General features: G+C 42.2%; 1 long non-coding RNA gene across 1 annotated transcript; it reads left to right on the top strand.

The window, feature by feature from the left end:
• Positions 1-5,527: 5,527 nt before the first annotated feature.
• Positions 5,528-18,993, top strand: LOC115832344. The gene is made up of 3 exons (XR_004027807.1): positions 5,528-5,539; positions 11,996-12,005; positions 18,923-18,993. It is a non-coding gene; the product is annotated as an uncharacterized LOC115832344 (long non-coding RNA).
• Positions 18,994-22,058: the final 3,065 nt, after the last annotated feature.

Here is a 22,058-nt window from a genome sequence, read left to right as displayed (position 1 = left end):
GTATTCCCCCGGGATTTTCCTCCCTAACCTTCCCTGATAAACAACTGACTCCCTGACAGTAGTGAACATGCTCGATAGGGGCAATAGAAAATCAGGAGCAAACTTTCATGCCCAGCAGCTGCCCCACAAGAGCTTTACTCTTCTAAATGTTAAAAAACTTGAATTATGTAAGCTAGAAGTGAATGTACTGTGAACTTCTTTCAATTTCTTGTAATTCTCTCGCTGACAAGATTTATGGGAAAGAATTGCAGTCATCTAGGTCACTTCAGTGCACTAATACAAAAAGTTGTGCTAGGAACTAAATTTTGTGTGCCCCCAAAATTCATATGTGAAAGCTCTAATCCTCAGCGTGATGGTATTTAGAGGTGGGACCTTTGGGAGATAATTAAGTCATGAAGGTGGAGCTCTCATGAATGGGATTACTGCCCTTATAAGAAAAGACACAAGCTGGCTGGGTGCAGTGGCTCACGCCTGTAATCCCAGCATTTTGGGAGGCCGAGGCAGGAGGATCACTTGAGCTCAGGGGCTCAAGAACAGCCTGGGCAACATAGTGAGACCCTATTTCTATTTAATTTTTTATGAAAGAAAGAAAAGAAAGATAAGAAAAGGAAAGAAAGAAAGAGAGAGGAGGGAAGGAAGGAAGGAAGGAAGGAAGGAAGGAAGGAAGGAAAAGAAGAAGAGGGAAAGAAAGAAAGAGAGAGAGAGGGAGGGAGGGAGGGAAAGAAGGGAGGGAGGGAGGAAGAGAGGAAGGGATAAAAACAGAGAGAAAGAAAGATGAAAGAAAGAAAGAAAGGGAGAGAAAAAGAAGAAAGCAGAGAGAAAGAAAGATGAAAGAAAGAAAGAAAGGGAGAGAAAAAGAAGAAAGAAGAGAGAAAGAAAGAAAAGAAAGAAAGAAAAGAAAGAAAGAGAAAGAAAGAAAAAGAAAAGAAAGGAAGGAAGAAAGAAAGAAAAAGAAAGAAAGAAAGAAGAAAGAAAGAAAGAAAAGAAAGAAAGAAAGAAAGAAAGAAAGAAAGAAAGAAAGAAAGAAAGAGGAAAGAAAGAAAGAAAGGCACAGGAGAGATGATTGCTCTTCCTCACCATCATACAAGGATACAAGCAAGAAGGTGTCCTTCTACAAACCAGGAAGAGGACCCTCACAAACTACAGTTTATTATAGAAGCTGAAGGCAAAGGACAGGCATTTTACATCCCTGTAAATGGGATGTAAAAGGGGCAAGATTACATCCCTTAGTATACCAGCCACTCCCTGGTCTCTGACCAAGTCTCTCTTAGAGCAAAACAAATACAACCTTAATATTTGGAGAAGCCAGTGAGGGATAGAAATATATTACAAGAAACAGTTAATCCATCCTATAAAGCCATTGCATACAATTGATATATTAATACTGATTTGGTTACATTTCCCCCCTTCATCTACCACTATTTGTATCTTGTGATAAATTTGTGCAGAACTATTTAGCATAAAAATTAGCTTATGATTAGCTAACTCCAGTTCTTCCACAAGGCAGTCATTTTCCATCAACATTACATCCTAAGGAGCCTTTAACCCCATTTCCCAATACATTGACCATCAGTGTCAGTATTACATCCTTACCAGCAATACCAGTGTCATACCGTTTTTGCAGAATGGTAGATTACCAGAGTCTCACTCAGTCATTAAGAGTTCGTTCAGTTTATCATTATTTCATATGCCCAAAATGTCTCCCAGAGCAATGCCACTCAGGTTTGCAGGCTTCCATTGCAGTTTGTCAGGTTCCAAAAGCAGAAGTGGTCTTAGCAACAAATGGCCTCACCTTTTCAGACATCTGGTATGATTGAGCTAAGAGAGACAATATCATCTTTTGCTTTGAGCCTCTCTTGAGGTACAAATGTAATAGTGGATATTCCTCATTACATAGCTCATTTATTCATTCATTTATCCTCAACTGCTATTCCTCCTCTCTCCCTTTATCTTTTGACCCATCCTTGGCCACCTCTGAGAGACGTGAGGTTCAGCCACTGTCCTGATCCAGATGTCCAGCAACAAGATTAGTCCAGCAGGTGTCACATCCTCGGCTCACTCTTGCTGACATAGGGTAGGGTTAGAGAGGCACAGAACTAGTGGGGCATCATTGCCACTAGGCGATATTGTTACAGTCACTGTCAACCCCAATTTTGCAGGATGGGGTGAAGGCACAATTCATTTCATCAAGATCTTAGGAATTCTGATCTAAAAGTTTCAAAGTACAGTTACAGTTTCCTGCTTAGGGACCATCCCTGACTCCTGAATCTGCAGTCACAGCTCTGGTGCTGGGATCACTACATCAAGTGGGAAAAAAGAAAATTGAAATGATACAGCAAAAAAAAAAGAAATGAGGTGATCTGGAGAAGAATTGTAATCAACTTGTCAGCTGTGGGAGGACCCTCTCCCAGGAAATCTGTCCCATAGCCATCTGCAGTCTTTGTCTCTTTTTTTGGCACACAGAACATATCTTGTTGGCAATTTCTGCAAGAGGAAAATGGCTGGATTCAGTCCATCTCTGCATTGCTGTAATACTTCCACATCCTTTCATTTCAGGGACCCAAGTAGCCACATCAAGCAGCAAACCAGGATATATTCTTGCCCATTCTAATTACCTTCTGACCCTAGAAAGGAGCTCTTCTTGTGGGCATCAACATGTCCTATTTTAATGCACTCCTTAAATATTCAGGGATATATTTTAATATACTGGCCACCCCCTGGTCTCTCACCAAGTCTTTCTTAGAGGAGACTTGCCTTCCATAAGGTCATGCTCTATGTGAGCATCCATTTAATACACCAGTGTTCCATTGCCCATCTACTTGACCATATAGCCAGGCCACTGGCCACTGCCCATGAGTCAGTAAAAACACAAACCTAAAGGCTTTTTTATTGTTGTTCAATTCTCCCATCACTGCCAGGAAAACAGCATGTAATTCAGTCCGTTGAGTTAATTTGTTACCTTCTTCAAACAGAGCCTTTCAATCTGCCAGTCTTAGTGTGATGGCCTTCCAAACAGGATGCCACTCATCCATCTTGGAACTGTCATCTGCAAACCAAGCGGCTCTTTGGTTAATACAGATATGTATTTGTTGGTTAACGCAGATCTGTTAACAGGGCACTGTCCAGGTGATGATAAGAGCCTCTCAGGTGGTTCTGAGGCAGGATAAGTAAGGTTAGAAGGCCATACTGACTTGTCCTCCTGTGTGAAGCCCTGTGGGCTTTTTTCACAGCAGACTCTGCATCCCTTGCAAACTCATGCATCAGCACCTAACATACTGTGCAAGATAAGCAGTCCTCCAGGATACCAGCAGCTGCCAGGTAGTTACAAGTTCCTGATATCCAGTACAGCCTGGGAAAGAGAACAAAAGCCTCTTATTCCTGATGTAGCTTCCCCAGTCTCCAGCCAATCAAATTTCTGCCTTAGGGGAAATAGGCACATCTCGAGGGTCCTGCATGTGCAGCTAGGCTCAGGTTTAGCTTACAATGGCCTTTTCCTCATTTCGATAGTAAAAAACACACCCCTAGGTGGAGATTTTATATGCTAATGATACATGTGATCCATGTTAGAGCATGTAGATACTGAGCACACATGCCAACTGCAGGTCCGCCTTTGCATATTTGACCTCACCAGTACTTTATGAATACTCATGGTGTACTTTCGCTTTGCAATAAACTTCTTTGCCTACTTACTTTGGACTCATTCTGAAATTCTTTTGTGCGGCAAAGTCACGAACCTGAACCAGCCCACTGACAACAGTTCCAAAGTCAGTGGTACAGGGAAAGAGCCTACCGGCTTGTAGATACAATGAGTCCCTCTGCATTCCCCCAGTAACATGTTCCTATAGAACCTATTTCCATTTCATCATGGAACACTTCCAGACACTGCCTTCTTTATTAGAGTGTTTCTCTGACATCACCCAAGACATTACGGATATTTCAGGTTTCAGGAGTATTTTACATGCTTCAGTCATAGAGGCAGTCTCCATTAATTCCCAATAGCAAACTAGAAGTTGTCTCTCTACTGGCGTATATCTTACCATGCCATCCAAGAATGTTCTGGTACAAAATTCCATTGGCCCCCTCTGGGTGGCACTCATAAGCTTTTGCAGTAACCTCCATTCTGCGTAAGTATGTTACAGAGACTTCCAAAATCATGTATGAGTGTGGAACATAAGGGCCCAAAAGCATCCGGAGAGAAAATACTTTTCACACTTCTGACATGGTCTGATTTTGTTTGGGTCCCCATTCAAGTATGGCCCTCTTTGGGGGTAGTTGTATGGACAAAAGCTAGCAATATACCCAATGTAGAATATGCATCCTTCAAAACTCAAATCTACCACACAAATGTTGGACTAGATTATAACTAACGTTCTTAGTTAGATCTAGGAATAGATATTGACAGCAGTTTGTAGTCACCTGTGTAATGTCATGGGTGGCTCCTACCCAGGTTATTCCTAAGAATTTCACCAACTGAGCAGGCTCTTTGACTTTTGCAGGATTTATCAACAATCCTGTGTTGGTCAAGTGTGTCATCCCCCATTTAGGTCAGTCCACCCTGGTGTTCAGTTTCAGACATCATCATGATAACATCAATATAGTGTACTATTACACTCAGAACCTGCATCAATCCAAACCTCCTCTCACCAGTTTATGACAGTAGCTGGTGAATTCAAATAACCCTATAGCAATTCAGTAAATGTAAATTGGAATCATTCTCACAAAAAGGCAAACTCCAATTTATTCCTTTTAGGATTGAGACAGAAAAAGCATTTGTAAGATCATTCAAAAAGCCACTCCTACCAGACAGGACATTCTAAGGGCTTAGAGACCACCTCCCAGAAGCTGAGAGCAAAGGGGGGAAAAAAAAGGTGGTCAGACATCTTTTTGGATAAAGTTAAATTATTTATTATACAGCAAGTCTCAAGCCTTATTGAAAACCATCAGGAAAACTGCAGAACAAAATTTAACAGTATTTTCCTTCCTTTCCACACAAGCATATTGCAGGATAAGGATCCTGTCTCTGAATCTATATATTCTGCTCATCCCGAGAATTTGACTTTAAGAAAAGAGGAAGAACTTTGTGAAGTAAATCACATGAGATTTCCTGATGTTCCCTAGAAAAGTTTTGAATTTCTGTAAGAGGATCCTACCACTCATAAGAAAGCAATGAACAATCTGCTGAAGTTTTTAATTTCTTACACGTGTAAGCAAGCTTTCTTTTGTTTAACAGCCATCAAGAACTGGGACAGATATCGCCTCGTTTCAGGTGAAAATGATATCCATGTGTGCTTATCACGAGTTTGGCCCAGAATTCAGTATGTATTTGTGCAGTAAAAAGAAAGGATATGTTTTAGATAAAAGATGTGAATTTCATTCTATATTTTTAACCTCAAAAAAACACTTTGTATGCACATATAAGCCTGTAAAGGAAGTCAAGAAACTAATATATGTGCATAATAATTTTGCAACTGCTAGACCTTTATTTGACCTTTATCATATCACTCAGTGAAAAAAAATTTCAAATCTTTAATAAAATAATGTCTTAAACTATGTTCTTACTCATTTTGCTTTGGCTTGTGATTAATTGCTTTACTATTCAATACTTGCACAAATTTAAATTTATAATCCTTATTTAAATAAGTCTACCAAGCTGACGTTTCAAAATTCATTTGCTTTTTGGTTTAAGCCAGTTATTTAGAAGAAATATGTTTATCTTAAGGGTTTTTAAAATTTATGAAAAAGAAAGAGATGGATTTTTAAAAGTTATCCAGTCATTAGCTGCCTGATTCTATTCAACACAGATTTGTTAAAAAAAATGTTAGCTTTAAATAGGAGAAATAATTACTCTTGCATATATCATATACCATGTCCCATACCTCATTAGTGTGTCTTATACTATGAATGTGTGATAAAACTTTGAAGCCTACTTGGGTAAAATTTTTCAAAAATCAGGTAGGAATTTATTAAAAGAAGAAACTGAAGTCTCCTCACCTACATTACTGACTTGCAGTAGAAGGATATCCTTTGTGGGGCAGAGGGGAGGGGGAACACACAAAAAGAGTAGGCTGATAGATTGGCTACAGTAAATAGATTCACTGAAAAACATCAGTCCCTATAAAAAATAACACTGACAAATAATAGTAGGTTATTACATCCACAGCTTACTCTCATAACAATGACCCATAGCTTTAGATGTAATCGTGTTTATGCAGGGATTCCTGGAGACCTGAAAATTAACTCAAGCATTTCTTCAAAGTAGAAAGATTGAGAATGGACTAGAACCTACTGCCACTGTGTCAGTGTGACTTGGGTTTCTGTGCCTTCTCGTTTGCTCATGTTCTGATCCCCGAGGACCGTGAAGAGCAAAGGTCTACTGACCAATGACCACTGGCCACTCAAAAGGCAGGATCCGTTATGACATCGTTTTGCACAAGTAGAGCACTAGTGCCCAGTTGGGCGTCAGCTTCACTGCAGGATTGAAACATGGCTGCTAGTCTCCCTGTATTCTTATGAGTGCCTTCCATCAAAAAGTGCAGAATTGCTCTTAAATGAGGTAAATATACCATGTGCTGATTCAAAAATATATCTGAGACACATTAACATGAAAAAGACAAGTTAACAAATGATGTGTAGCATGTAAATACATTTATGTAAATGTACCAAATTATGTAATTATATGAGTTCCTGTCTGATTGTATGTTCAGAGACACAGAGGGGAAACTAAAGGTTGTGATATTGTGACATAAGAAATTTATATTTTGATCTTCTTTCCCAGCTATTGGCCATAGCTCCTAAAACCTTTGTAATTGTCTAAGCCATAAAAGGTGCTAGGAGTGTCTTTTGTTCTAATATTTGATTTTTGACCCCAGTTTCAGACACAGAGATCCTAAATGCCTTGGAATTTCCTGTGTGATAGGAGCATCTTTTCTTCTAATGAGGTGACTCTTGCTGGGCTCCTTAATGAGGGCTGGTCTCCAGGAAGACCAAGCCATGGTTAGAAGCTTGGAACTTTCAGCTCCACTCCCATCATTAGGGAGGGGAGAAGAGATAGAGTTTGAGTTAATAATTGATCATGCCTACATGAAGCCTCCATAAAAATCCCTAAAAGACAGAGTTCAGAGACCTCCTGGGTTGGTGAACACATCCATGTGCCCAGAGGGCAGTGCACCCCAACTCCACGGGGACTGAGCCCCTGCATTCAGGACCCTTGCTGACCTTGCTCTATATATGTTTTCATTTGGCTGTTCATATGTATCCTCTATCATATCCTTAATAATAAACCAGCAAAAGTGTTTCCCTGAGTCCTGAGAGCCAACACAACAAATTGTCAAACTTGAAGAGGAGGTCCTGGGAACCCTCCATTTGTAGCCAAGGCTGACAGAAGTGCGGGTAACTTGGGGATTCAGTACTTGCAACTGGCTTCTGGAGCAGGGACAGTCTTGTGGGACTGAGCCCTTAACCTGTACTAACACTAACTCCAGGTAGCTGGTGTCACAATTGAACTATAGGATGCCCAGCTGGCGTCCAAAGAATGGGAGAATTGGTTGGTGTGGGGGAGTGTTGGGGGAAGCCACTCATTTGGTCACAGAAGTGTTGAAAGTGTTGATTGTCATAAAGAAAATTTTTTTTCCTCTTTAGGGCAAATTGTGGGGATGGGGCATGTCAGGGAAAGAACAGAAGGGAAAAAATACCTCATTAAGAGCTATGAAAAGGAAAGGAATTTTAAGAAAAATAAAACTGCTAAATATAGCAAATAGGATGAGAGCTGCTATATACAAAATGACAAAATTAACGAAGTTACATACCCAGCATCTGTATAGCAATTTACAGTTGTCAAAACATTTTCACACATATATATTCATGTATATATACATATATGTGTACATTCATGTATATGTGTATATATATAATTTTATGTGATATTCCTAGAACTTCTCTACCTAAAAATGGAGCACACTGCTTCCCTCCTGGTACAGGAACACTGAGTTATACCTTCAAGACCTGAGTCACATTACTATTTGTTCTGAATTTAAAAAATCAAAAAGCCAAACAAACACTGATGAGACTAGGTTCTAATGACAACTACTTTGTCAAGGATGCAAACCACTTTTCTACTGAAAAGAATTTATAGATTCACAACTATGAAAGCCAGAAAAAAGTAAGCATACTTTGGAAAGGAATTGCCTGGCATAGAGGCAGTTTCCACACATTTAAGCCTGACTCCAAAACTGTCAATGGAAGCCTGTATCTTGTTGACAAGTCCAAGAAACCTGTTCAGAGCAGCCCAGGCTGAGATTGGGGAGGTGCACTTGAAGGCAGGACCAGGCAAGAGGCTCTGTAGTTAACTTGGTTTCCCACCCTCAGCCTGCATTTAGACACCCCACTAACTTCAATGTTCATGTTGGCTTAGAATACAAAATTGCTTGAATTTTAGTTCACAACACGTATCCAATTCATAATTGAATTCGTAAAACATTATGGCTTAGAAGTTAACAGCATGGGAGCCTGGCCATCATGGTGAAACCCTGTCTCTAAAAAAAAAACTATAAAAATTAGCCTGGCGTGGTGGTGCATGCCTATAGTCCCAGCTACTCAGGAGGCTGAGGTGGGAGAATCGCTTGAACCCGGGAGGCAGAGGCTGCAATGAGCCAAGATGGCACCACTGCACTCTAGCCTGGGCAACAGAGTGAGATCCTGTCTCAAAAAAAAAAAAGTTAAGAGCATGGGGTTTAAAGACAAATCTATGTGTTAATGAATAATGATTTTATTTGTTGGGCAGGTTATTTAACTTGTATATGACTCAGTTTCCTATGTGTCAAGCAGGGATAGTACCACCCACTTCAGTGGGCTTGCATGAAGATGAAGACACCAAATGAACCTCAGTTAGGTACATAGAATATACTCCAAAAAAAAAATGGACTAATAATAGAAATAACTGCTCTGAGTTCCACAGAGAACAAACATCAGCTGTGCTACACACCTGCTTTATCCAGCTGAATCTCAGCTTTGTCTGCCTGGATCCCAGCACACAATCCTCATGATCCCATAAGAGGCTCAAGGCATCTACAGAGGACAGACGTTAAGACAGAGATGTGACTTTTTTCTAGGTTCAGGAGTACATGTGCAGGTTTGTTATATAGGTACATTGCATGTCACAGGAGTAGTTTTTCCAGCCTCACCCTCTTCCCATCCTCCGCCCTCAAGTAGACTCTGATGTCTGTTGTTCCCTTCTTTGTATCCATATGTACTCAATGTTTAGTTCCCACTTATAAGGGAAAACATTAAGTATTTGGTTTTCTACTCCTGCATTAGTTTTCTTAGGATAATTGTCTCTAGCTCCATGCACGTTGCTGCAAAGGACACGATTTTGTTCTTTTTACTGTGACATAGTATTCCATGGTGTATACATACCACATTTTCTTTATCCAGGCTGCCTTTTTTTTTTTTTTTTTTTTGAGACAGAATCTCACCCTGTCGCACCCTGGAGTGCAATGGTGCGATCTTGGCTCACTGCAACCTCCGCCTCCAGGGTTCAAACGATTCTCCTGCCTCAGCCTCCCAAGTAGGTGGGATTGCAGGCGCCCACCACTACGCCCAGTAATTTTTTTTGTATTTTTAGTAAAGACAGGGTTTCACCATGTTGGCCAGACTGCTCTCTCCAGCCTACCGTTGATAAGCATTTAGGTTGATTCCATGTCCTTGCTATCATAAATAGTCCTGTGATAAGCATACATGTGCATGTGTCTTTTTAGTAGAATGATTTATATTCCTTTGGGTATACACCTAGTAATAAGGTTGCTGAGTTGAATGGTGATTCTGTTTTTTAAGTTCTTTCAGAAATCACCAAACCACTTTCCACATTGGCCAAACTAATTTATATTCCAAGCAGCAGTGTACATGTTTCCCTTTCTCCAAAAAAAGGCGTGTTTTTTTAAGAGACTAAGAAACTCCAAATAATGAATGACTGTCTATCATGTGCAATGACTCTGGAGAAGTATAAAATACGAACTCTGCCCTTAAGATATTGTCAGCCTGGTGGCAGTGGGAGGAGGGGCAGGGGAAACACTGAAAGTTGGGTTGGAGAGACAGCCATGTAAAACCAAGTAGATGTATTTATAAGGCTTCCCTGCAGTAGGGATGCCTTTGCTGAGTCTGAGGGAAGAGTAGGAACAATCCAGGGGATGAGAAGATGCAAGCATGAAATGCAAGAACATTGTTATGTTTATAGTAGAAGGAGCTTGTGAAGGCAAGGGAGAGGAGTCAGGGACAAATCAACAAAATCCCAGTGTAGGAAGCCAAGAAATGTACATTTTATCATCAAAGCCATTGAATCTCCACAAAGAGATGAACTTGATCAGCTTTTCACCTTGGAAAGACTCCTCCAGCTTAGTTTGGAAGTAAGAGCAGAACAGAAGCTACAGCTACACTTCAGGCAAGACAGATGACCACTCCAACAAAATGCAACGACCGAGGAATCAGGAGAAGATCAACTAAAAGCAGATATCATATTAGCAGGGCTTGGTGACAATTGGGTATGGAAGAAGTGAGAAGGATCTTGGCTGACTGCAGTTTCCGGCTTAGACAACTGAATGGGCAGTGGGCCCATACGTTAACATAGAAAATACAAGGAAAGAACCAGAATTCCTGGGAGCTGATGCGCACAGTCCCTAGAGATTCAGAGAGGTCCCTGTGCACTGTGGCGGTAAGCAAAGCTATGAAAGAGGCCCTGCATGATGGACAGAATGTGATTTGGTGTCTTTCAGTATGAGCCTCCATCCTGGTTTGGGGCTTTGAGGACTCAACAAAGTGAAGTCTGGAAAGAAGGCAGGGAGACCTCCTGGTGTGTCCTGGGGGAGGAGAAAGGAAAGGATGCCCTGACTTAGAGAGCAGAGAGAACAGCAGCTGCCCAGACACCCCAGGACCTGCCCAATCTTGAGCTACTCCTGTCGCTGGGATTCCCTCTGTGCCCTAGACAAAGCAACTGGGACTCACCATAAAGGTAAGAAGATTGTATGTTGAATATTTTATATAAGTAGATCTATAGAGATACAGAGATATGAATAGATATTCTTCCAAAAATACCGTAGGCCTGAGACAGGTGTCCCATCCCTTGGGCAAGAGAATGCTATAGAACAGTATATATGCAAAGACTTTCCAAGAGGTAAGTAGGCATATATATGTTTTAAAAATCAATTTCTTCATTGGTATGAAAGATTCAGAAAAGCAAATTTATAAAATTTATAGAGACAAAATAGATAAAGGTTGCCTGGTTCTGGGGCTTGGAACAGGGATCAACTGTAAAGGGCATGAGGGGTCTCATTTGAGCAATGAAAATGCTCTACAACTCACCAAATGTGATGGTTGCACCTCTTGGTAAAGTTACAAAAATCATTGAATTGTAGACTTAAATTTTACGATATGCTTCAATAAAGTTGTTTCATAAAACAAGAAACCAGTTTTCAGATCTTCAACTTCCATGTGTGGTCTTTCCTAATAACCTGCCTGAGAAATGATCTGCCTGAGAAAGCACCTGTGTTCAAGGTGATGTAAAATTCACTTTACTACCTCCCCTTTTAGTTGGCCAAGCTCAAAAAGGAGGAGAGTCTTATTCTGCTCCTATCCTTATTTTACTATGGTGTGTGAACTCCAGTGAAAAAACCTCCAAGTTGCCAACAGAAAGACCATTATAAATATTGGTTACTGGGATGCCTTTTTTAATGATTAATGCCTTAGGGCTTCTTATCTTTCCCTGTCTTATACTTAATTTGGTTAAGAGTGTAACTTGGTATTAGAAATTAAGTGTTTTAATCTGTGTTGAGATGTTCTGAATTTGGATATATGGTGGAATGTGGCAGTGGATGTGTTGACAATTATCCTTTAAGGATCTCACCTTTCCACACCTCAACTCTTATCAAGGAACACAGATGGGGAAAGTTCTACAAGAGATGAGCAATGATAGCGTGGATACATTTAGTGCTGCAACTAGCTTTTCCAGGTATTTAAATGTGTGCAATCCTTTTCAGCTCTTCTCAACGCTCACTGATAGGTTATGTTATTAGCCGGGGGAAAAATCACCTTTGGACAGATGAAGCTCAACGGCTTAGTGACACTTTCAAAGTTTTCAAGGTATGTTGGATAAAGGCCAAGAATAAAAATTTTACCTGACTTCTTCAGAGCCAATATAGATCAGTCAGCAAGGTAGTGAATGTATATTTTACCCAGTCACATCATGAAATCCATAATCCAACTCCATGATCCCTAATTTTGGGTGGCCCCTTGATGCTGCCCAGCTTCACACTTCATCTGCATTCATACTCCCACTCCCTTGACAACTGTGTGATTCATCCATGGATGCTGAAGTCCCCTGTATAAAATGGTATGCTATTTGCATATAGCCTATGTGCATCCTCCCACGTCTCCTCAAGCCTCTAGCTCCTCACTCTCCACTGATGACCTCTCCTCCTATTTCTCTGAGAAAATTGGGCAATTAGAAGAGAACTTCCAAGCTCCCACCACATACCTCTCCACCCAAACACATCTCTTCCCATTCACTCTCTCTTCTCTCCACTGACTCTAGGTAGATTCTAGGTGCTCCTGGCAAAAAGCACCCCCACCCTGTATTCTGGTCCTATCTCCTTCTGCCTATCCCAGGATGCTCCTCACTGGTCTACCCTTGCACCCCTGCATTGACCAGCTCACTCTCTATCCTGGATCACTGGGATCCTCCTCATTGACCTATTCTCCCCCAACTCCCACATGTTTTAAAACAACACAACTCTTTGAAAGTGTTGTCTACATCTACTGTCTCTTATTTGTTTCCTCCCCATTTTCAAGTTCACTCAAGTTTTGTGCCCCCACCACTCCACTGAAGCCTATCTTGTCAAGGTTGCCAATAAATTTCACACCACAAAAACCAACAGTCAATACTCAATCCTCATTTTACTTCAACTATCAGCAGCATCTGACACAGCTGATAACTCTCCTCCTTGGAAACTATCTTCACTTGGCTTTGAGAATGCCAAATGCCTGATTTTCTCCCACCTCTCACCTCTGCAAACAAATACTGAAAGGTCATGTTCTCTAAACATTGGTGTGACCCAGACCTCAATTTTTCTTTTTGTAACTTATACTCACCTACTAGGTAGACTCATCATATAGACTCATATAGAGTACTATATGGTGATGACTCCTAAATATATACTTCTAACCTGGACCTCTCCCAACTCCAGAATTGTGTATCCAATTGCTTACTCTACATCTCCACTTGTATAGTCTGCTTAGCACCTCAAATTTAATGTAACAAGGCTTGCTTGCCCTAAGTGGTGACCAGACCTTTAACCTGGATGAATCAGAGCCCCTGCTTTCCTTTGTCAGGCCACCATCCCTGCCATTGCCTGTTCATGGTTAATACGAGGCATGGGACCACCAACAGATGCCCAAATGGATCCCTTGAATTTCAGATATATTGTTCTGTGTCATCATTTAGTATCAGGTATCTAACTTCTTTATGGTGATCAGAGGCAATTATATCTCTGCTGTTCTACTAGTATGAGGATTCCAAAATAATCAGAGGGTAATCATACCTTCAGATTCAGGGTAATCTTCATTGTGTTCTCTGGTAGAAGCATTTCCTCCTAACAGAGAACCAAGTGCTCCAGACTCACTATCTTAGTCCATTTCCTTTGCTGTAACAGAACATCAAAAATTAGGTAATCTATAAAGAAGAGAAATTTATTTCTTACATTTCTTGGGGAGCTCCAAGGTTGAGAGGCTGCTGCTGGTGAGGGCCTTCTCACTATGTCATAACACGGCAGAGGACATCACATGGTGAGAGAGAAGTGTGTATGCCAGCTCAGGTCTCTCTTCTGCTTCTTATGAAACCACCAGTCTTATCATGGGGGCCCCACCCTGATGATCTTTTCTAATCTTAATTACCTCCCAAAGGCTCCACCTCCAAATGTCATTAACCTCCTGCAAACGCCAAAATCTCATATAACCTAAGCACATCCTCCCATATACTTTAAATCATCTATGTATTACTTACAATACCTAATACAATGTAAGTGCTATGTAAATGGTTGTTGTACTGTATTGTTTAGGGAATCATGACAAGAAAAAAGTCTGTACATATTAAGTACAGACACAAGTTTTAACAAAACATTTTCAACTTGCCATTGGTCAAATCCATGGGGTGCAGAACCCATGGATACAGATGACTAGCTGTACATCCATAAAGTAGATTTTGTGTCAAGGACTTATATCAATTTATACCTGAAGAGATTCCCCATATTGCCTTCTCAATGTGTTCCTTCCTGACCCCACTTTATGATAAGGGTCATTCAGTCCTGTGAGGATGAGAATCCTCTATTTCCCTGCTGTTCTTTGTCAGAAGAAGCTCAAAGTAACCAAATGGCAGCCATAGATTATAGCTGAATAAGGCTTTTGCTTATTCCCAAATAAAAGCATTCCCCTTTGAGATCTAAGACCTCTAAATTAACAGAGTCCACAGATGTAGGAATGCAGCAGGGTACGGGATGGGGGATGTCCCCAAGTTGGCCACCGGGCATGATGGTAAACAGAGCCACTCCTGCTTCTACCCCTTGGTTCCGGGAAACTGGAAAGTCAAGATCTGGGGGCATCAACTCTGATATGTGTCAGGGTCCCACTTCTTCCCATCCACATACCCTGTCCTTGGCATAGCAGACCTGCCTTATGTGGGAGTTTAACCTCCTTTGGAGCTCCTCTACTCTTTTTTAAAAGGTCCTCCAGCTTTGACAGCTTTTTTTTTCTTTAGCAATGTCTCGCTCTGTCACCCAGGCTTGAGTGCAGTGGTGCAATCTCAGCTCACCACAACCTCCACCTCCTGGGTTCAAGCGATTCTTCTGCCTCAGCCTACTGAGTAGCTGGGATTACAGGTGCCTGCCACCATGCCGGGCTAATTTTTGTATTTTTAGTAGAGACAGGGTTTCTTCATGTTGCCCAGGCTGTTCTCAAACTCCTAACCGGAAGTGATCCACACCCCCCCGCCGGCCCCACGCCTCAGCTTCCCAAAGTGCTAGGATTACAAGTGTGAGCCACCATGCCCAGCCAACACTTAGCTTGTAATACCTGATTAGTTACTTTCAGCTTTGTATTATCCTTTTCCTGAGCGTCAGTATAGTTACCACAACCCCCATATTTCTCAAATGCCTAATACCTTGTTCCAGTTAATGCATTCCCTTCCACAAGTATACCATCGCAGCTCATCACCAGTGAGCGACTGCACCACCACCTTCTGCTACTAGCTATTGATGTCCTATCTACCACCAGTGATGCCAGCTGGGTGGCTGGTAATCCCACTCTAAGACACTGTTTCCTCATCTGCTTTCCAAGAACATCCCTGGAACAACCCACTGTCCCTGTTTGGGTTTCCAGGAAGCAGACTCTGAGACGGAGGTTAACATGCAGGAGGCTCACTAGGGAGTGCTTTGAGTATCAACACCTGTGAAAGGGAAGGGAGGGCTGTGGGAATGCAGATGATGAAGTTCAGCTGCAATGCAGACTCAATGAATGCCTCAGCCAATCCCGCAGAGAGTTCCGAAGATGGGGTGGCCATCAGAGCTGTCCTGAGTTGGGGTGTAAGAGCCGGGCTCTATACCACTCATTAGTCAATCCTGGATGTGGGCTGCTGGGAAAGGGCATGACCCTGGGCATGATGGCTCTCTTCAGTTTAGGAAATCGCAGAGGAGGTTGATGGGTAAGGGCTCTCTGCCAGCAGCGCTCCCAGCAGCTGGGATAATAAATCCTCTAACCCTGAAGGGCGATCGGGTAGCAAATATCAGCAACAACTACAAAACCCAAGTTACTGACAATAGACATACCTGTTACATACACCCTTAGGTACTGTGTGTTCATATAAAAATGTGCCTGGGGATTGTGTGCTCTGTCCTCTGCTCATTTTCCTGTACCTGGGAATCCCGAATTTCAGAGTACCCCTGACATCTGGGAGCCTATGCCCTCACAGGTGGCAGAACCCATTACAATAATCTCTTTATGGATCACTCATGTGGCTGTTGGCAGGAGGCCTCGGTTCCTCAACACACAGCACTCTCCTTGGGTTGGCTTCAGTGTCCTCACAACATGGTAGCTGGCTTCCCCCAGAACAAGGGGTTGGAGAGAACAAGAGAGGAGGCCTCAACACCACTTACGTCCTAGTGTCAGACATCACAAATCATCACTCCCGCCACATTCTATGCTTTAAACGTGAGTCACTAAGTCCATCCTGCACTTAAGGTGAGGGGAGTGGGTTCCACCTTTTGAAAGAAGTCATATCAAATAGTTGTGGACATATTTTTAAAACACTACCTACAGAGAGAAAGATATTCTCCAAATCAACAATGATAGATACTTCTGAGGAAGGGCGTAGATGGGAGGAGTAAAGTAAAAGGAGGCCTTTTTTTTTCTCTGTTTTTTATAAGAAGAATTTACTTTTGTAAATAAAAAATAAGAATATTCTTGATTGTTGAAAACATGGCAACCAGTGAAACTGGCTGGGAAAAGAGATGCTTATCTATGGAGCAGATTGTGATTTACTGTTCTCCTCTACCACGGTTTATCCTGCTTGACCCCACCCAACTAAACACAAAAGAATGAGAAACTAAATGATCATTGCCAGCAGCTTCTCTGAGGAGTCATCATTTTCCTAGCACGTGAACAAGGAGTCTGATGACTGCACTATATTGAGATGTGAAAGGTTGGGGAAAAACATTAGAGCCATTAGTCTGTTCCTGCATCCCTATCCTTCATCCACAATTTCATTTAATGCAGAAATTATCTTATTAGCTTTGATGGCTTGATTACAGGCTCTGGCTGGGGCACAGACATTCCAGGAATATCCAAGAGGGCAGAGCTACTCAGTGGGAGATTCTACACCCTTGTGGCCCCTTCCATCCAGGCCCTTGGGTGCACTCCCTCTCCTGAATCCCACATAGACTGCCATTCTCCGTCATCTAGGGCCAGCCCAAGTATCTCCAGGCAGGTAGGGAACCCTGTGGGAGGATCTGTCAATGTCCAGGCAGAGAAATCACACAGTTGCTGGATAGGAGCTGTCTGTCTCCTGGGTTTTTTTTCCCTCCTGGGAGTCAAGATGTCTCCACCCTATCTGGGCCTTTGCTGGCCCCTTCAGGTAAGGGAAGGAACTTCAGCTGTGTCCACAATCACAGAACTCATTCCCATCTCCCCAGGCTCCCACACCTCCTTCATCTGATCCTTTGCATAAGAAAGACAGAGTCCCCAGATGCTAAACTATACGGAGGAAACCTGGCCTGTCGGAGCAACAAGTAGGAACAAATAAGACCTTCTCCCCTGCCTACAGGAAAGTACTCTGTAAATGTGGGCTATCCCTGTCAATTTACAGATCAAGAACCATCCTGTGAGCCCCAAAGGCATTGCTAGAGATACTCAAAGCTCAACCACTAGCTATCCCCAGTCTCTATTTGTCTTGCATTTGTCATTTGTTTATGACTCTCTCCCTTTTGAAGGAGATCACACTGAAGAACTCCCGGTCTTGGAGACATTTCTGGATTGGGCAAGGCTGCTTCCACAAATTGGGCCTACTGTCGGTGTGGGCCAGACTGCAGACAAGAGGCAGCCACTCTAGAGAGTGTGGGCAGTCACAGCATCACTCCGGTTCCATCTGCTACCCCTGCAGGACTTAAGAGGCAAAATCTCCCTCTGACCCCGTTCCCTATCATAATACACCCTATCTCTAGACTCCCTGCTTTTCTGAGAAGGTTCACCAGGGTCAAGGTCTGGGGTCAACAAAGCTCAAGGGTCTACCCTACTTTAGGAATGAGAGTATCACCTCAGCAGCTTCCCTAGAAGTAGCTCCACACATAGGCCCTGATGTTTGCTTTTGGCAATCAGGTGGTGAGGATTTTCCCAGCATCTCCCTGGCCAGACCACAGATATGATTAAAGATGAGTTAACAAAGGGCAGACTGAAGCCTTCGAGCTAAGGAGTAGCTTTGCACAAAATCATAACAATCATCTAAAGGGTCATCCTTCCCCCAGCTGCCTAAGCCCTTTATTCAAGAAAAAGCATGGCCCATGTGAGAATGGGCTTAACATGTTTAGGCTGCTATACTGGGGATGCCTTATAATTCCACACCGGAAGTGGATGATTTCTGCCCAGTGAGCTTTTTCATATAGTATCCAACCTGGAAGTTGTTGCCCTCTCTTCAAGAGCCAACACTACTTATAAATACCTCAGTGCAAAGCAGAAGGAGATAAGCCTTTCCTGGATACTAAGCAATATGCATTTTCACAGAGCGAACAATATACCGTCTACAGTAGACTGAATAATGGCCCCAAATATATCCACATTAATCCCCAGAGCTTGCAAATGTTTTCTTATGTGGTGGAAAGGACTTTGCAGGTGTGAATAAGTTAAGGATCTTGAGATGGGGAGACTATCCTGGGCCGTCTGAGTGGGCACTAAATGTAATCACAATGTAGTTATAATAAATGTACTTGCAAGAGGGAGAAGAGAAGAGGAGGTGATCTTACCACAGAGGAAAGAAGGTGATGTGATGCAGAGATTGAAGTAACTCACTTTGAAGATGAGGAAGAGGCCACAGAGAAGGAAAACAGGTGGCAAGCAGATGCTGAACAATACAATAGATTCTCCCCTAAGATGCTGCAAAAGAGATCGGCCTTTACCACACCTTGACTTGAGTCCAGTAAGACTGATCTTGGTTGGACCTTTGACCTGCAGAACTGTGAGAGAATACACTTACATTGTTTTAAGCCACTAAGTGTGTGGTAATTTGTTACAGCAGCAACAGGTAAGTAATATACCATCTTTAAGCCCATCATTTTGTGTATTTTTAACAGCCTTATTGAGGTGTAACTGACATATTTAAATGAGCTGCACATATTTAAAGTGCACAATTTGATAAGTTTTGACATATGTATACAAGCATGAAACAATCATCATAGTCAAGATAGTGAACATATTCATTATCTTCAAAAGTTAACTTGCACACCTCATAATCTGTAACTCTTGGTCCTCCCTGAGCCCTTGCCTTCCAGGTAACAACGGATCTGTTTTCTGTCACTATAAATTAGTTGCTTTTATATATAAATAGAGTCATATAGTATGTACTCTTTTTTGTCTGGCTTCTTTTGTGCAGCCTAGTTATCGAGACCCAGCTGTGCTGTTGCATATATCAATATTTCATTCCATTTTGTTGCTAAGTAGCATTCCATTGCTTAGATATACTTTAAGCACTCACCTGTTAGTAGACTTTTGGATTATTTCCATTTTTTGGCTCTTTAAAATAAAGCTGCTACAAACATTCATGTAAAAGTCCTCACATGCTTTCGATTTTCTTGAATAAATACCTATGAATGGAATGGTTGGATTGCATGGTCGATGTGTATTTTACTTTTTAAGAAACTGTCAAACTGTTTTCCAAAGTGGTTGCACCATTTTACACTCCCAGCAGCCACCACATCTTGCTTTTATGTTATTCAAATTATTTAAGTTTTTTGTTAATTGAAGCTCATCTCCATCCCTAAATAAGGTAAATAATTGCATTATTACTTTTTGTTTGTCTGTTTGTTTTTGGTTTTGGTTTTTGTTTTTTTTGTTTGTTTGTTTGTTTGTTTTGAGATGAAGTCTCGCTCTGTCGCCCAGGCTGGAGTGCAGTGGCATGATCTCTGCTCACTGCAAGCTCTGCCTCCTGGGTTCACACCATTCACCTGCCTCAGCCTCCCCAGTAGCTGGGACTACAGGCGCCCACCACCATGCCTGACTAATTTTTTTTGTATTTTTAGTAGAGACAGGGTTTCACCGTGTTAGCCAGGATGGTCTCAATCTCCTGACCTCATGATCTGCCTGCCTTGGCCTCCCAAAGTGCTGGGATTACAGGTGTGAGCCACCGCACCCAGCTGTATTACTTTAATAGTAATACTTTAAAACAACAGAGAAAAAATTGAGTATCAGATGGAGGAGACAGGGATAGAAAGAAAAATGGTAGACACGGAGAGGAAATTGGAGGAGAGGAATGAGACAAAGGAGAATAAGAGAACAAAAAAAAAGAGGGAGAAAAAGTGAGAGAGAAACACAACAAAGTACTATCAATTAGAGTCCCCACAAGAAACTGATGGCTTGTGCAAACAGACTAGTTAAGGAATTTTTAATAAAGGCACTATGACCAATATGTAGGAAGAACTTATGAAGCCAACAATGGGTCGTGTAGTTCTTTGGTTACCATCTCTAAGCGTGAAGGCTGTCAGGGAAGGGAGATTCTGGGCACCCTGAGAGAGCAGCTACCGGAAAGGACCACCCACCAGAAGTGGGATGAGCTAACTCTCTTGAACTGGAAGGGAGTGAGCTGCAGTAATAAACTCCCCAACTCACTCTGCACCCCACCTCCCAGTGCCTGCTGATGACTTCCTTTAGCCAAACCCAGCTAGAAGCCAGAAAGCATGAGTCTGTTGATGATGTTCATTTGGGCCAGCCTCCCTCCCTGGCCTAGAGTGGAAAAATGTGGATCTAGAAAGGCAAAGAGAAGACACCTAGTACAGGAGCCAACAGAGGAAACGGACAAGGAGCTGAACTGCTTTACCATCTTCCTCCATTTGTGACAGGAAAAGGTTGACAAAACAACATGTAAGTATTGAGAAACATGCCTGGGGGTGCAGTGCCTTGTGATGCACAGGGCTGCTTACTCTGTGCACCAGAATTCTGACCACAGTTGTCAGCATGGGCCATTCCATTTTGAGATCCGTTTTGAAAGGTTATTAACTTGGGCTTTACAAACAAACAAGTCTGATTGTATCCTCCCTAGAAAGGGAAACCCTCTTCTAAATCATGAAACACGGTGTCGTGGCTTTGTGTGAAGTGTGGACTATGGAAGCAGGGTCTACAGCAGGAAGGCCCAAGACGCATGACACTGGAGATGCTTTATGGGGAAGACAAAAAATGTCCTTAAACCTCGGAGGAGATAGATGCACACATTTTAGAAGGACGGGTCATCTCGTTGGGTGTTTATTCTTCCAATTTATCAGATGACCTGCCTGTCTGGGGGTTAATCATCTCCATTTTATCCCTTTTAACACAAGGACTGCAGGCAAAAAACAACAAGATGATCAAAAGCAGAATTCAAGCATCTGTCAGATCCACTGGAAGAGGTGAAAACTTTCTTTCTCTGCAACCTTTTAACCTTTTCTGTTTTATTTTATTTATTTATTCATTTACGAGGCAGGGTCTGGCTCTGTCACCCAGGCTGGGGTGCAGTGGTGCAATCTCAGCTCACTGCACCCTCCACCTCCCAAGCTCAAGTGATCCTCCCACCTCAGCCTCCTGAGTAACTGGGCCTACAGGTGCACGCCAACACTCCCAGCTAATTTTTGTATTCTTTGTAGAGATGGGGTTTTTCCATGTTGCCCAGGCTGGTCTCTAACTTCTAGGCTCAAGGGATCTGCCCACCTCGACCTCCCAAAGTGTTGGGATTACAGGCGTGAGACACTGCACCCGTCCCTTTTTTATTTTTTAATCTCATAAAACTCTAAAATTTATCTCCTTTAAATTATATCTACATTTCATCTTTTATGAATCTTTGTGATGACCATAAACAAGCCATTCATAATCAGATTTTTTTAATTTTATTGTTTTATAATTTTTTTATTTTATTTATTTTATTTATTTATTTATATTTTGAGATGGAGTCTCGCTCTGTCGCCCAGGCTGGAGTGCCGTGGCGTGATCTCGGCTCACTGCAAGCTCTGCCTCTGGGGTTCACGCCATTCTCCTGCCTCAGCCTCCCAAGTAGCTGGGACTACAGGCACCCGCCACCATGCCTGGCTAAATTTTTGTATTTTTAGTAGAGACAGGGTTTCACCATGTTAGCCAGGATGGTCTCGGTCTCCCAACTTCGTGATCCACCTGCCTCGGCCTCCCAAAGTGCTGGGACCGCAGGTGTGAGCCACTGTGCCCGGCCAAATTTTTTTAAAAATTTAATACTTCCATAGAGACAGAGTCTCCCTGTGTTGTCTAGGCGAGTCTCAAACTCC

This window comes from Nomascus leucogenys, chromosome 22a (assembly GCF_006542625.1).
Source record: "Nomascus leucogenys isolate Asia chromosome 22a, Asia_NLE_v1, whole genome shotgun sequence".
Lineage (NCBI taxonomy): Eukaryota > Metazoa > Chordata > Mammalia > Primates > Hylobatidae > Nomascus > Nomascus leucogenys.
Note: the sequence above shows the minus strand (reverse complement) of the source record. Positions and strands in the feature narration are given on the sequence as shown.